Raw genomic sequence first — 9,964 nt, 5'->3', positions numbered from 1 at the left:
TTTTCACGTCCGGGTAATGATCCGTACTCCAATACTTATAATCCGGGGTGGAGAAATCATCCAAACTTCTCATGGAAGGCTCAAGCTTCAGGCAACTCGGCCCCATGATTCACAATTAAGCTCAATCTAATAGGCAACCCTACCAACCTTCTTCCACATACCGACCTCCACAGCAGTAGTCTCAGGTCACACCATCTCCTCGGTCAAATTCTGACATTCAATATCAAATGTTGAAACTTGTGCGCGAGATGAATCGGACAGTGAACTCTCACTCTCAATTCATTGCCAAGTTAGAGGCTCAGATGAGAGATATGGCTAATACCCTTAACAAGAGGGAAGATGGGAAACTTCCAAGTCAGCCGGTGGCCAATTTGTAGGAACACTACATAGTAGAAGAAGGTAATTCACATCATCAACAAGTTCTAGCCATCACCATATTGCGAAGTGGAAGGAGGGTTGACAATCATGAGCAAGAAAAGAAGGATGCGCAAACTGAGATCCCATAGAATCTGTAGAACGAAGAGGGTAAGCAAGTAAACATTGAGGCTTCTTCTTCATCCACTCCCACTCTTGAGATACCATATGATCCTCGGGCCCCATTCCGAGAATGTTTCAAGGAACCTTCTCAAACAGGTAAAAATTAACCTCCCACTACTTGATGCCATCAAGCAAGTGCTTGCTTATGCAAAGAACAAGGACCCACACTCCAAAGAAGGTATTTCTCATTGAGCAAGTCAGTTCTATCCTTCAGCATATTCTCCCTCTAAAGTTCAAAGACCCTAGTGCTCCCACCATCTCCTGCATTATTGGAGACCAAAAGATTGAGAAAGCCTTCCTTGATTTGGGGGCTGGAGTTAATCTACTGCCAAACTTAATTTATTTACTAGCTTGGTTTGGGGGAATTAAAGCCCACACCAATTATCTTGCAATTGGCTGATAGATTTGTTGTGCAAATATCTACCTAAATAAATAGATAAATAATTGTACGTTTTACTTGTAAGTGCACAAGATCAAAACAATAGTATAGAAGGCAAATACGAGATTATTTCTACGAGGATTGGTATAAATGATGCTTAAAGAGATTTTTCTAAATAAATATCTTGAATGAGATGAGATGAGATAAAATATTGAATTGAAATAATAAGAAGAAAATGTAGGGCTTCGATATCCACCGCTACTCATACTCAATTAAGATTCACAATATACACAATACTATAATCATAACATGATGCTTAATGTGTACCAGCCACAAGGGCATGGTATTTACTCTTAAAGCTATTGATTTCCCTAAGCCACGAGTTAAGCAAGGTATCTACTTTAACTCTTTTCTTCTTTGAAGGATTTAGCATGGTATCTACTAAGTTGTTCTTCAAGAAAGCATAAAACTATGGAAATCGGTAAACACACTCATGCTAGAACATGTCATCTGTTCCAGTTGTCTTGATGTTGATTAATCCAAGAACCTATGATGTGGTTCTTTCGTTACTCAATTATGCCTGGGACTCGGTCATTCAAATTGACATAAATAACAAATTTATACCACATGCATATGATGATCAAGCATAAACATGCGAGGAATTCTAGAAAACTGAAAATAATCAAGTTAAGTATCAATATATAAATTGTAGCAAGGCAACTTGAAACCTTAAGGAGACATGATTAGGGCTTCAATCGATCCCTAACTAAACCTCATAAGAAAATAACAAAGAAAAAGAGAAAAACTAGAGAAAACCCGCTTCTTGAAGTAGCCTTTGACCCTTCCCAAAGCTTGCGTGTTTTTTCTTCAATGGTTAGAGGCATATTTACGGGGATTAAAAGAACACTAGAAGCCCTAGGAATCCTAGAAAAACTGGGACTAGTCCAAATAGGAGAAGGACAACTATTTCATTTTCTAAATTTCCAATCCAATGTGGAAAAGGATTGCTATTGTGTACTGTACACCCAAATGCACTCGAGGCCAAGGGATGTGCCCTCAACCCTAGGTGATGGGGCGCTCGAGCGCTGGTGCGCTCGATCCTATGGCCTTCAGCATGCTTCCAAAGTGTCATTTTAAGCCCAATTTCCACTGGAATTCTTGCATCTATCATATAAAGCCTTGAAACATGAAAACAAAACAAAATTAAACAAATAACAACACTAAGGAATTAACATATGCTAGTTAAGGGGCTAGAATGTGCAATATTCAGCGCTTAACACACCCCCTAACTTACATATTGCTAGTTCCTTAGCAATACAAAATAGAAAATAAACTGAAAAAGAACAAGATAAATTCTTCTTTCATGGGATGTACGATTGCATTTAGCGTATACAACAAGCCTTTTAAATCCCTAGGACTCCCTAGTGGACGAGTGAAGTCTTGTGAGGATTTGCCAGAAAAAATACCAACAAACTTTATGCAATCATACATCCCACGAAAGAATGATTTATCTTGTTGTTTTTCAGTTTATTTTTTGCTTTGTATTGTTAAGGGACTAGCAATATGTAAGTTTAGGGGTGTGTTAAGCACTGAATGTTGCACATTCTAGCCCTTTAACTCGTATATGTTAATTCCTTAGCGTTGTTATTGGTTTAATTTTGTTTTGTTTTCATGTTTCAAGGCTTTATATGATAGATGCAAGAATTCTAGTGAAAATTGGGCTTGAAAGGACACTTTGGAAGCATGCTGAAGGCCACGGGATCGAGTGCACATCCCTTGGGCTCGAGCACATGCGAGCGTACAGTACACGGCTGCGGTCCTTTTCCACCTTAGATTGGAAATTCAGGAAAGGAAAGAGTTGTCCTTCCCCTACTTGGACTAGTTCTGATTTTTCTAGGATTCCTAGAGCTTCTAGGGTTCTTTTAATCCCTATGAATAGGCATCTAACTATTGAAGAAAGACACAAACTTTGGGAAGGATCAAAGGCTACTTCAAGAAGGGGGTTTTCTCTAGTTTCTTCCGTTTTTCTCTCTTTCTTTGTTATTTTCTTATGATAATAATTTTCATCCGAATTATGTGTAACTAATACTTTAGTTAGGGCTCGCTTGAAGCCCTAATCATGTCTCTTTAAGGTTCAATTTGCCATGCCACAATTCATATATTGATGCTTAACTTGATTATTTCTAGTTTTCTTGAACTCCTCGCATGTTTATGTTTGTTCATCATATGCATGTGGTATGGATTTGTTATTTATGTCAATTTGGATGACCGAGTCCTCGGCATAATAGAGTAACAAAAGAACTCCATCACAGGTTCTTGGATTAATCAACATGAAGACAACTGGAATAGATGTCATGTTCCAGAATGAGTGTGTTTACCGATTTCCATAGTTCTATGCTTTCTTGAAGAAAAACTTAGTAGGTGCCATGCTAAATCCTTCAAAGAAGAAAAGAGTTAGAGTAGATACCATGCCTAACTCGTTGCTTAAGGAAATCAATAGCTTTAGGAGTAGATATCATGCCCATGTGGCTGGTAAACATTAAGAATAATGTTATGTTTGTAGTATTATGGATATTGTGAATCTTAAGTGAGTATGATTAGCGGTGGATATCGAAGCACTGCCTTTTCTTCTTATTGTTTCAATTCAATATTTTATCTCATTTCATTCAAGATATTTATTTCGGAAATTCTCTTTAAGCATAATTTATACCAATCATCGTGGGAATGATCTCTTATTTGCCTTCTATACTATTATTTTGATCTTGTGCACTTGCGAGTAAAACGTACAATTATTTACCTATTTATTTAGGTAGATATTTGCACAACAAGTTTTTGGCGCCATTGCTAGGGATTGTATTAAATTGTGGGTTTCCTTTTATTTTAGTTTTTTGAGTTTATGTTCATCTAAAAAATAAAAAGAATAGTTAAAAAAATTATTCTCATTTGTTTTTTGCAGAATTTCAATTTTAGTCTACGGTAGTGAGATCAATCGCACCTTAGCTGGGCACAAGCGGAACTGGGATCGAGCGTAGAAGTACCAGGGATCCAGCGTACCTCTTCCAGATAACAACACTGAAGCTGCTGTCCACTGCTACTTTATTTTTTTTGTCTATGGAAGGTCCTCGATCTTAGAATTTCTATATCATTCCCTATGATCTAGAGATCGAGCGCACTACTCAACAACCTCGAAGACAAAGAGACATCTTTGAAACAGAAAATATATTCGAAGTTAGGGAAAGGATGGAAGAAGCAGGTGTAGAGAATCCGCCCATGCGAAAGCGGATGAAGAGTTCCTTCATACCACAAAATCTAAACCAACCATCATGCATTGCTTTCTAGCCGAATGTGCAAAGCAATTTTATGTGTCTCCTCATCATTTCAATATAGTTCCACACTATAGAGGCACACCTACGGAGGATCCTTATTTACACATTCGAGACTTCTTTGGCCTTTGCAAAACGCAAAACATCCGTGGCTTAAACACGGAAGGAATTAGGTTAATTCTCTTTCCTTTTTCATTGAAAGATAATGCTAAGCTATGGTTGAATTCTTTGGTTGTAGGGTTTATTCACAACTGAGAGGAGTTGGGCAAAAAGTTCTTCCTAGCCCAAAGGACTAGGCAATTAAGGAGGGAGATTCAAACTTTCCAACAAAAAGATGGAGACCTATTCTTTGAGGCGTGGGAACACTTCAATGAGCTACTTCTAAAATGCCCACATCATAACATATCTCATGACGATCGGGTATAAGCCTTTTATGAAGGTTTAAATGATTCTAACAAAAGTCTTGCAAATTCAGCTTGTGGAGGCGTGCTAATGGGAAAGAATAACGTGGAGGCCATAGAACTCTTTAAGACTTTAAGCGAGAACTCCCAACAATTACCATCCCGAGGGAGGCAAGGACTCAAAGGAAAGGGCATATATGAAGTGAATATAAATGACAAAGTTCAAACTCAGATGGTTACCATGGAGAGAAAGCTGGATATGCTAGTAAAAGCCATGACTACTCATAGCATCTCTTCCATTCAACAGATTGTACAAGTTGAAGTATGTGCCATATATTCCCATTCTGACCACACCACTGAGATTTGCCCTATCTCTTCATTTACAAATCAAGAGCAAACGAACTATGTGGGCCAAAATAACTATCCTCCGAAAACAATCTATACTCTAACACTTACAATGCAGGGTGGTGAAACCACTCCAATCTTTCATGGAGTAATAATCAGAATGTGTAGAATCCCCAAGGGGAGCAAAGAAATTTCCCGCAGGGAAATTGAAAAATGTAAATTGACTTCTAATAAGAAGTAAGTGTGTGTGTGTAAAACGTGTTAACAAATTAATGCGGAAAATAAAATAACACAAGATTTTTGTTAACGAAGTGGAAACTCAAGATGAGAAAAACCACTTCGGGGCAGTCAAACCCAGGATATCTACTATTCAGAAGACAAGACTAGTTACAAGATAGTAGCACTCACATACTCCAGATGCAGTGGTCGTACCTTGCACTCTAACGTGTAGCCTAACACGAACGCCTCCCAACCAGGTCTCCTACCTGAAGGGGTCTTCAATAGAATCTTTTACCTTAGGGCCAACCCTAAGATAGACTTTAGATTAAGCGCAACAATAGCACACACATCAACGACATAAGAGAGATCAACTCAGCTCAATAACCTCACAATATAGCTTTCTAAGCACTAATGGAATTCAATACCAAATTCTTGCAGTTCTTAAGCCCAGAGGCCTCTATTTATAGGCAGAGGGTTCAAATGAGGGTCTGGCTTGATAAAACTGGGTGCCGTCCGGACGGACAACTGTGCGACCAAAATTTTGAAAATTTCGTTGAAAATCTTTCCTGTTTGAGAGCCGGGTCCTAACGGTGTTGCCTTGTCGTCCGAACGGTCGCACGTCTACTGCAAGTAATTTCCATATAGAGGCTTCGTGCGTCCGGACCAGGAGGATGGTCGTCCGAATGGTTGATCTGATGCACGCAATTTCCATATCTGATGCTCGTGCGTTCAGACCATGATGACTAGCGTCCCGGACGTCTGGTTTTGAATTGCGATACTTGCCTTATGGATTTAGCACGTTCGGACGGGAATCCACATCGTCTGGACGGTTGCAGCAATCTTCCCATATTTGTGTATTGGAAAGAAATCCTGAAGCTTGGTCGAACACTGAGTGTCGTTCGGACAGGCTGCTGAAACGTCTGGACGGATGCAAGCTGGAGTAGTTCAAAGCTTCTTAACATAGGGGAAGGTCTGGACGGAAATCCACGTCGTTCGGATGGATGATGCTATGGACTGCTGGGCGTCCGGACGGTATGACACGTCGTCTGGATGGCTGGCAGGGAACCGAATTTTCTGACTTGTAAACTATGCTGAATCTTCTTGAAGCACTTCTGAATAGCGGAATCCCTGTTAAAAAACCATCATTACGACAAAGCGATTTTGTCCAACAGAATATAAGCAATTATAAACTAATAGAAATAACTAACAAGCTCCACTACAAGTGGTCCAACCGAATCCGGAGCCAAAGAAAAATGACCTTGAAGGTGCTATACTCCAATTTTCGATTGCGCAATAACATACCAATGCTCATACCAGTCAAACTATTCTAAGATTGGGGGCCACTACAAGTTAAGCTATTCAAATACTGGAAGCACAATTGGGGTAGATGGCCAAAAAGCTAAGTGAGAGAAAAATGGGCGAATTTCCATCCCAAATAGTACCCATCCAAGAGGTCATGTGCAACTTATAGCTCTGACAACCCTTAGAAGTGGGAACACCATTGATAACAAGGTGGGAACTGATGAGACAATACCGGCATCTACAACTGAAGCCATAACTTCCAAGGTAAGTGAAAAGGAGAGGGAGAATGCACCAACTTTCCCTCAGAGGTTAGTAAAGCCAAAGAAAGAAAAGCAACTTCTGAATATTTTTGAGACTTTGAGAAAAGTTAAAATAAACATTCCTTTATTAGATACACTTCAGCAAATTCCTTCTTATGCTTAATTTTTAAATGACTGTTGCACTCATAAAAAGAAGTTTTAGGATCATGAAAAAGTTGTTTTAACAGAAGAGGTAAGTGTGGTGCTATTAAGAAAGTTGCCACCAAAGCTGAAAGATCCAAGTAGTTTTACTATTCCTTCCAGGATTGTAACCAACTTTTTGATCGTACATTGCTGGATTTGGGAGCTAGTATTAATTTGCTACCATACACTGTGTATGAGAAATTGGGTTTGGGGGAGCTCCAACCAACCTCGATCACATTACAATTGGCAGACATAAGCATTAAAAGACCGAGAGGTATCTTGGAGGATGTCCTGGTAAAGGTAGATCGATTTATCTTACCTGCTAATTTTATTATGTTGGATATGGAAGAATCCTTTATTCCATGGCCTTTACTTATTATTTTAAGAAGACCCTTTATGAGAACTGCAGATACTAAAATTTGTGTAAAAAAATGGTACTATGAGTATGGAGGTAAATGGGGGAAAAATAGAGTTCAAGATGCATTGAAATCACCCCAAGATAATCTTGATTGCTTTAATTCAGTGTAATTCAAAATGTTGTGGAGGAAGTTTTTTAGGTCCATTAAACTTTGGGCCTTGAAACGAAGATTTGGAATTGCATTTTGTCAAAAACACTGCACGTCCTGCCCTCAAGTGCAATTCAGTCTAGGCCCGAGCGCATTTTCCCCAATCAGTGGTATTGAGGCCACATCATGCACTGACACTGCCATACCCTTTAAAATTTTATGTGTGTTGTGTGTGTGTGTGTGTGTGTGTGTTTCTTGTCCAAACCCCCAAACTTAAATTACACATTGTCCTCAATGTTTCTATGGAAAGATCATACCAAGGAGATGAGAAAACTGGTTGGACTTGGTATGGCTAGTAGCATAGCCCCAAACTTGAATGCAACACACTTTTCCTAAAAAACAAAACTATGAAAGGAAACTACAAAGAGAAATTGTTACATGATGAGTTGCCTACTACGAGCGCTAAGTTTAATGTCTTCTGCCAGACAAATAAAACTACTAAAGCAAAACAAAGGAAAACTATAAATATGAAAACAAAATAGAAAATAGAAAATAAAACAAAAATCAAAGACAAACAAAGTTTTTTACAAGGATATGTCTTTTTCAATGCATTATGTGGCCTCAATACCACTGATCGGGGTAGATGCGCTCGAGCCTAGACTGAATTGCGCTCGAGCGTAAGACGTGTAGTGTTTTGGATAGAATGCAATTCCAAAAAATCTTCGTCCCGAGGCCCAAAGTTTAATGGACCTAAAAAACTTCCTCCACACCATTTTGAATCACACAAACATTAAAGCAATCAAGATTATCTTGGGGTGATTTCAATGCATCAAAAACTTTGAACGCTATTTTCTTCCCATTTATCTTCATACTCAGAGTACCCTTTTTTACTCAAATTTTAGTATCTGCAATTCGCATAAAGGTTTTTCCCAAAATAATAGGTAAAGGCCATGGCATAGGGGAGTCTTCCATATCCAACACAATAAAATCAACAAGTAAAATAAATTTATCTACCTTTACAAGGACATCCACCAAGATACCTCTCAGTCTTTTAATGCTTTTGTCTACCAATTGTAATGTGATCGAGGTTGGTTGGAGCTCCTTCAAACCCAATTTCTCAAACACGGTGTATGGCAGCAAATTGATACTGTTAGGCTGTGATTGGCTACATTCTGTTTAGAGAAAATCACTTGTATGTAAAGATGCTTTTTAACAGGGATTCCGCTATTCAGAAGTATTTCAGAAGATTATGCACTGTTTGCAAGTCAGAAAAGTTGGTTCCTTGCTAGCCTTCTGAATGACGTGTCATCCCTACAAGGCAAGAATCGCTTCAAATTCAACCGTCCGGACGCCGGTCAGCATGGTCCGGACGCGCGTTCAACAGATATGGAAATTGCGTGTAGAAGATTAACCGTCCAGAAAACCATCCCCCTGGTCCGGACTCTCGAAGCCTTAATAAGGAAATTACTTGCAGCGGACGTAGAACCGTCCGGACAACAGTGCCTCATCGTCCTGACGCGGCTCTCGAACAGGAAAGATTTTCAGCGAAAATCTCAGAATTTTGGTCGCACAGTTGTCTGTCCGGACGGCGCCCATATTTATCAAAGCAGTCGCCCATTTGAACCCTCAGCCTATAAATAGAGGTCCCTGGAGTTAAGAACTTCAAGAATTCGGTATTGAATTCTATTAGAGCTTAGAGAGTTATTTTGTGAGGTTATTGAGCTGATTCGATCTCTCTGAAGCCGTTGCTGTGTGTGATGCGCTTAAACTGAAGTCTATCTTAGGGGTTGGCCCTGAGGTAAAGAATTCCATTGAAGACCCCTTCAAGTAGAAGACTTGGTTGGGAGGCGTTCGTGTTGGGTTACACGTTAGAGAGCAAGGTACGACCACAGCATCAGGGGTATGTGAGTGCTACTATCTTGTATCTAGTATTGTCTTCTTAATAATGGATATCCTGGGTTTGGCTGCCCCGGAGTGGTTTTTCTCATCTTGAGTTTCCACTTCGTTAACAAAAATCCTTGTGTTATTTACTTTCCGCATTGTTAATTTTTGTTAACACTTTGTGCACGCACTTGCTTTTTTTTTTTCTTTTTTTTTTTTTTTTTTTCTAGAAGTCAATTTCATTTTTCAATTGGTATCAAAGCAGGTACACTTTGTTAAGGATTTATTTCCTGAGTGTGATCCTCATCTCTTGTGACTTATATTTTTTTTTATTACACCTTTTATCATGAATTCTTCTCAGTTATCTAATGAGGAGAAAAAGCACCAATTTTGATATTTGTAGCTTGGTCCTCACCCTGTGGAACAGCCTAAAAGAACTCCTTAAGATCCTCCAAAGAGGGAGCCTCCACAACCTCATTAAATGGGCTGGTAGAAATATGAAGTACAGGTACACCAATAATCTTGCGGAAGACCTGTGGATCAATTTGAATCACATGCCCCTCAATAGTAGACTGAAGGACAATGCCACTGTCCTAATCCTACACAACCTCTAGGTGCGTATAGAACT

At 39.3% G+C, this 9,964-nt stretch overlaps 1 non-coding gene across 1 annotated transcript; it reads right to left on the bottom strand.

Annotated features, from left to right (window-relative positions):
* Window positions 1-4,536: 4,536 nt before the first annotated feature.
* LOC133878711 (small nucleolar RNA R71) lies at window positions 4,537-4,643 on the bottom strand. The gene has a single exon (XR_009901963.1). It is a non-coding gene; the product is annotated as a small nucleolar RNA R71 (small nucleolar RNA).
* Window positions 4,644-9,964: the final 5,321 nt, after the last annotated feature.

This window comes from Alnus glutinosa, chromosome 9 (assembly GCF_958979055.1).
Source record: "Alnus glutinosa chromosome 9, dhAlnGlut1.1, whole genome shotgun sequence".
Taxonomy (NCBI): Eukaryota; Viridiplantae; Streptophyta; class Magnoliopsida; order Fagales; family Betulaceae; genus Alnus; species Alnus glutinosa.
Note: the sequence above shows the minus strand (reverse complement) of the source record. Positions and strands in the feature narration are given on the sequence as shown.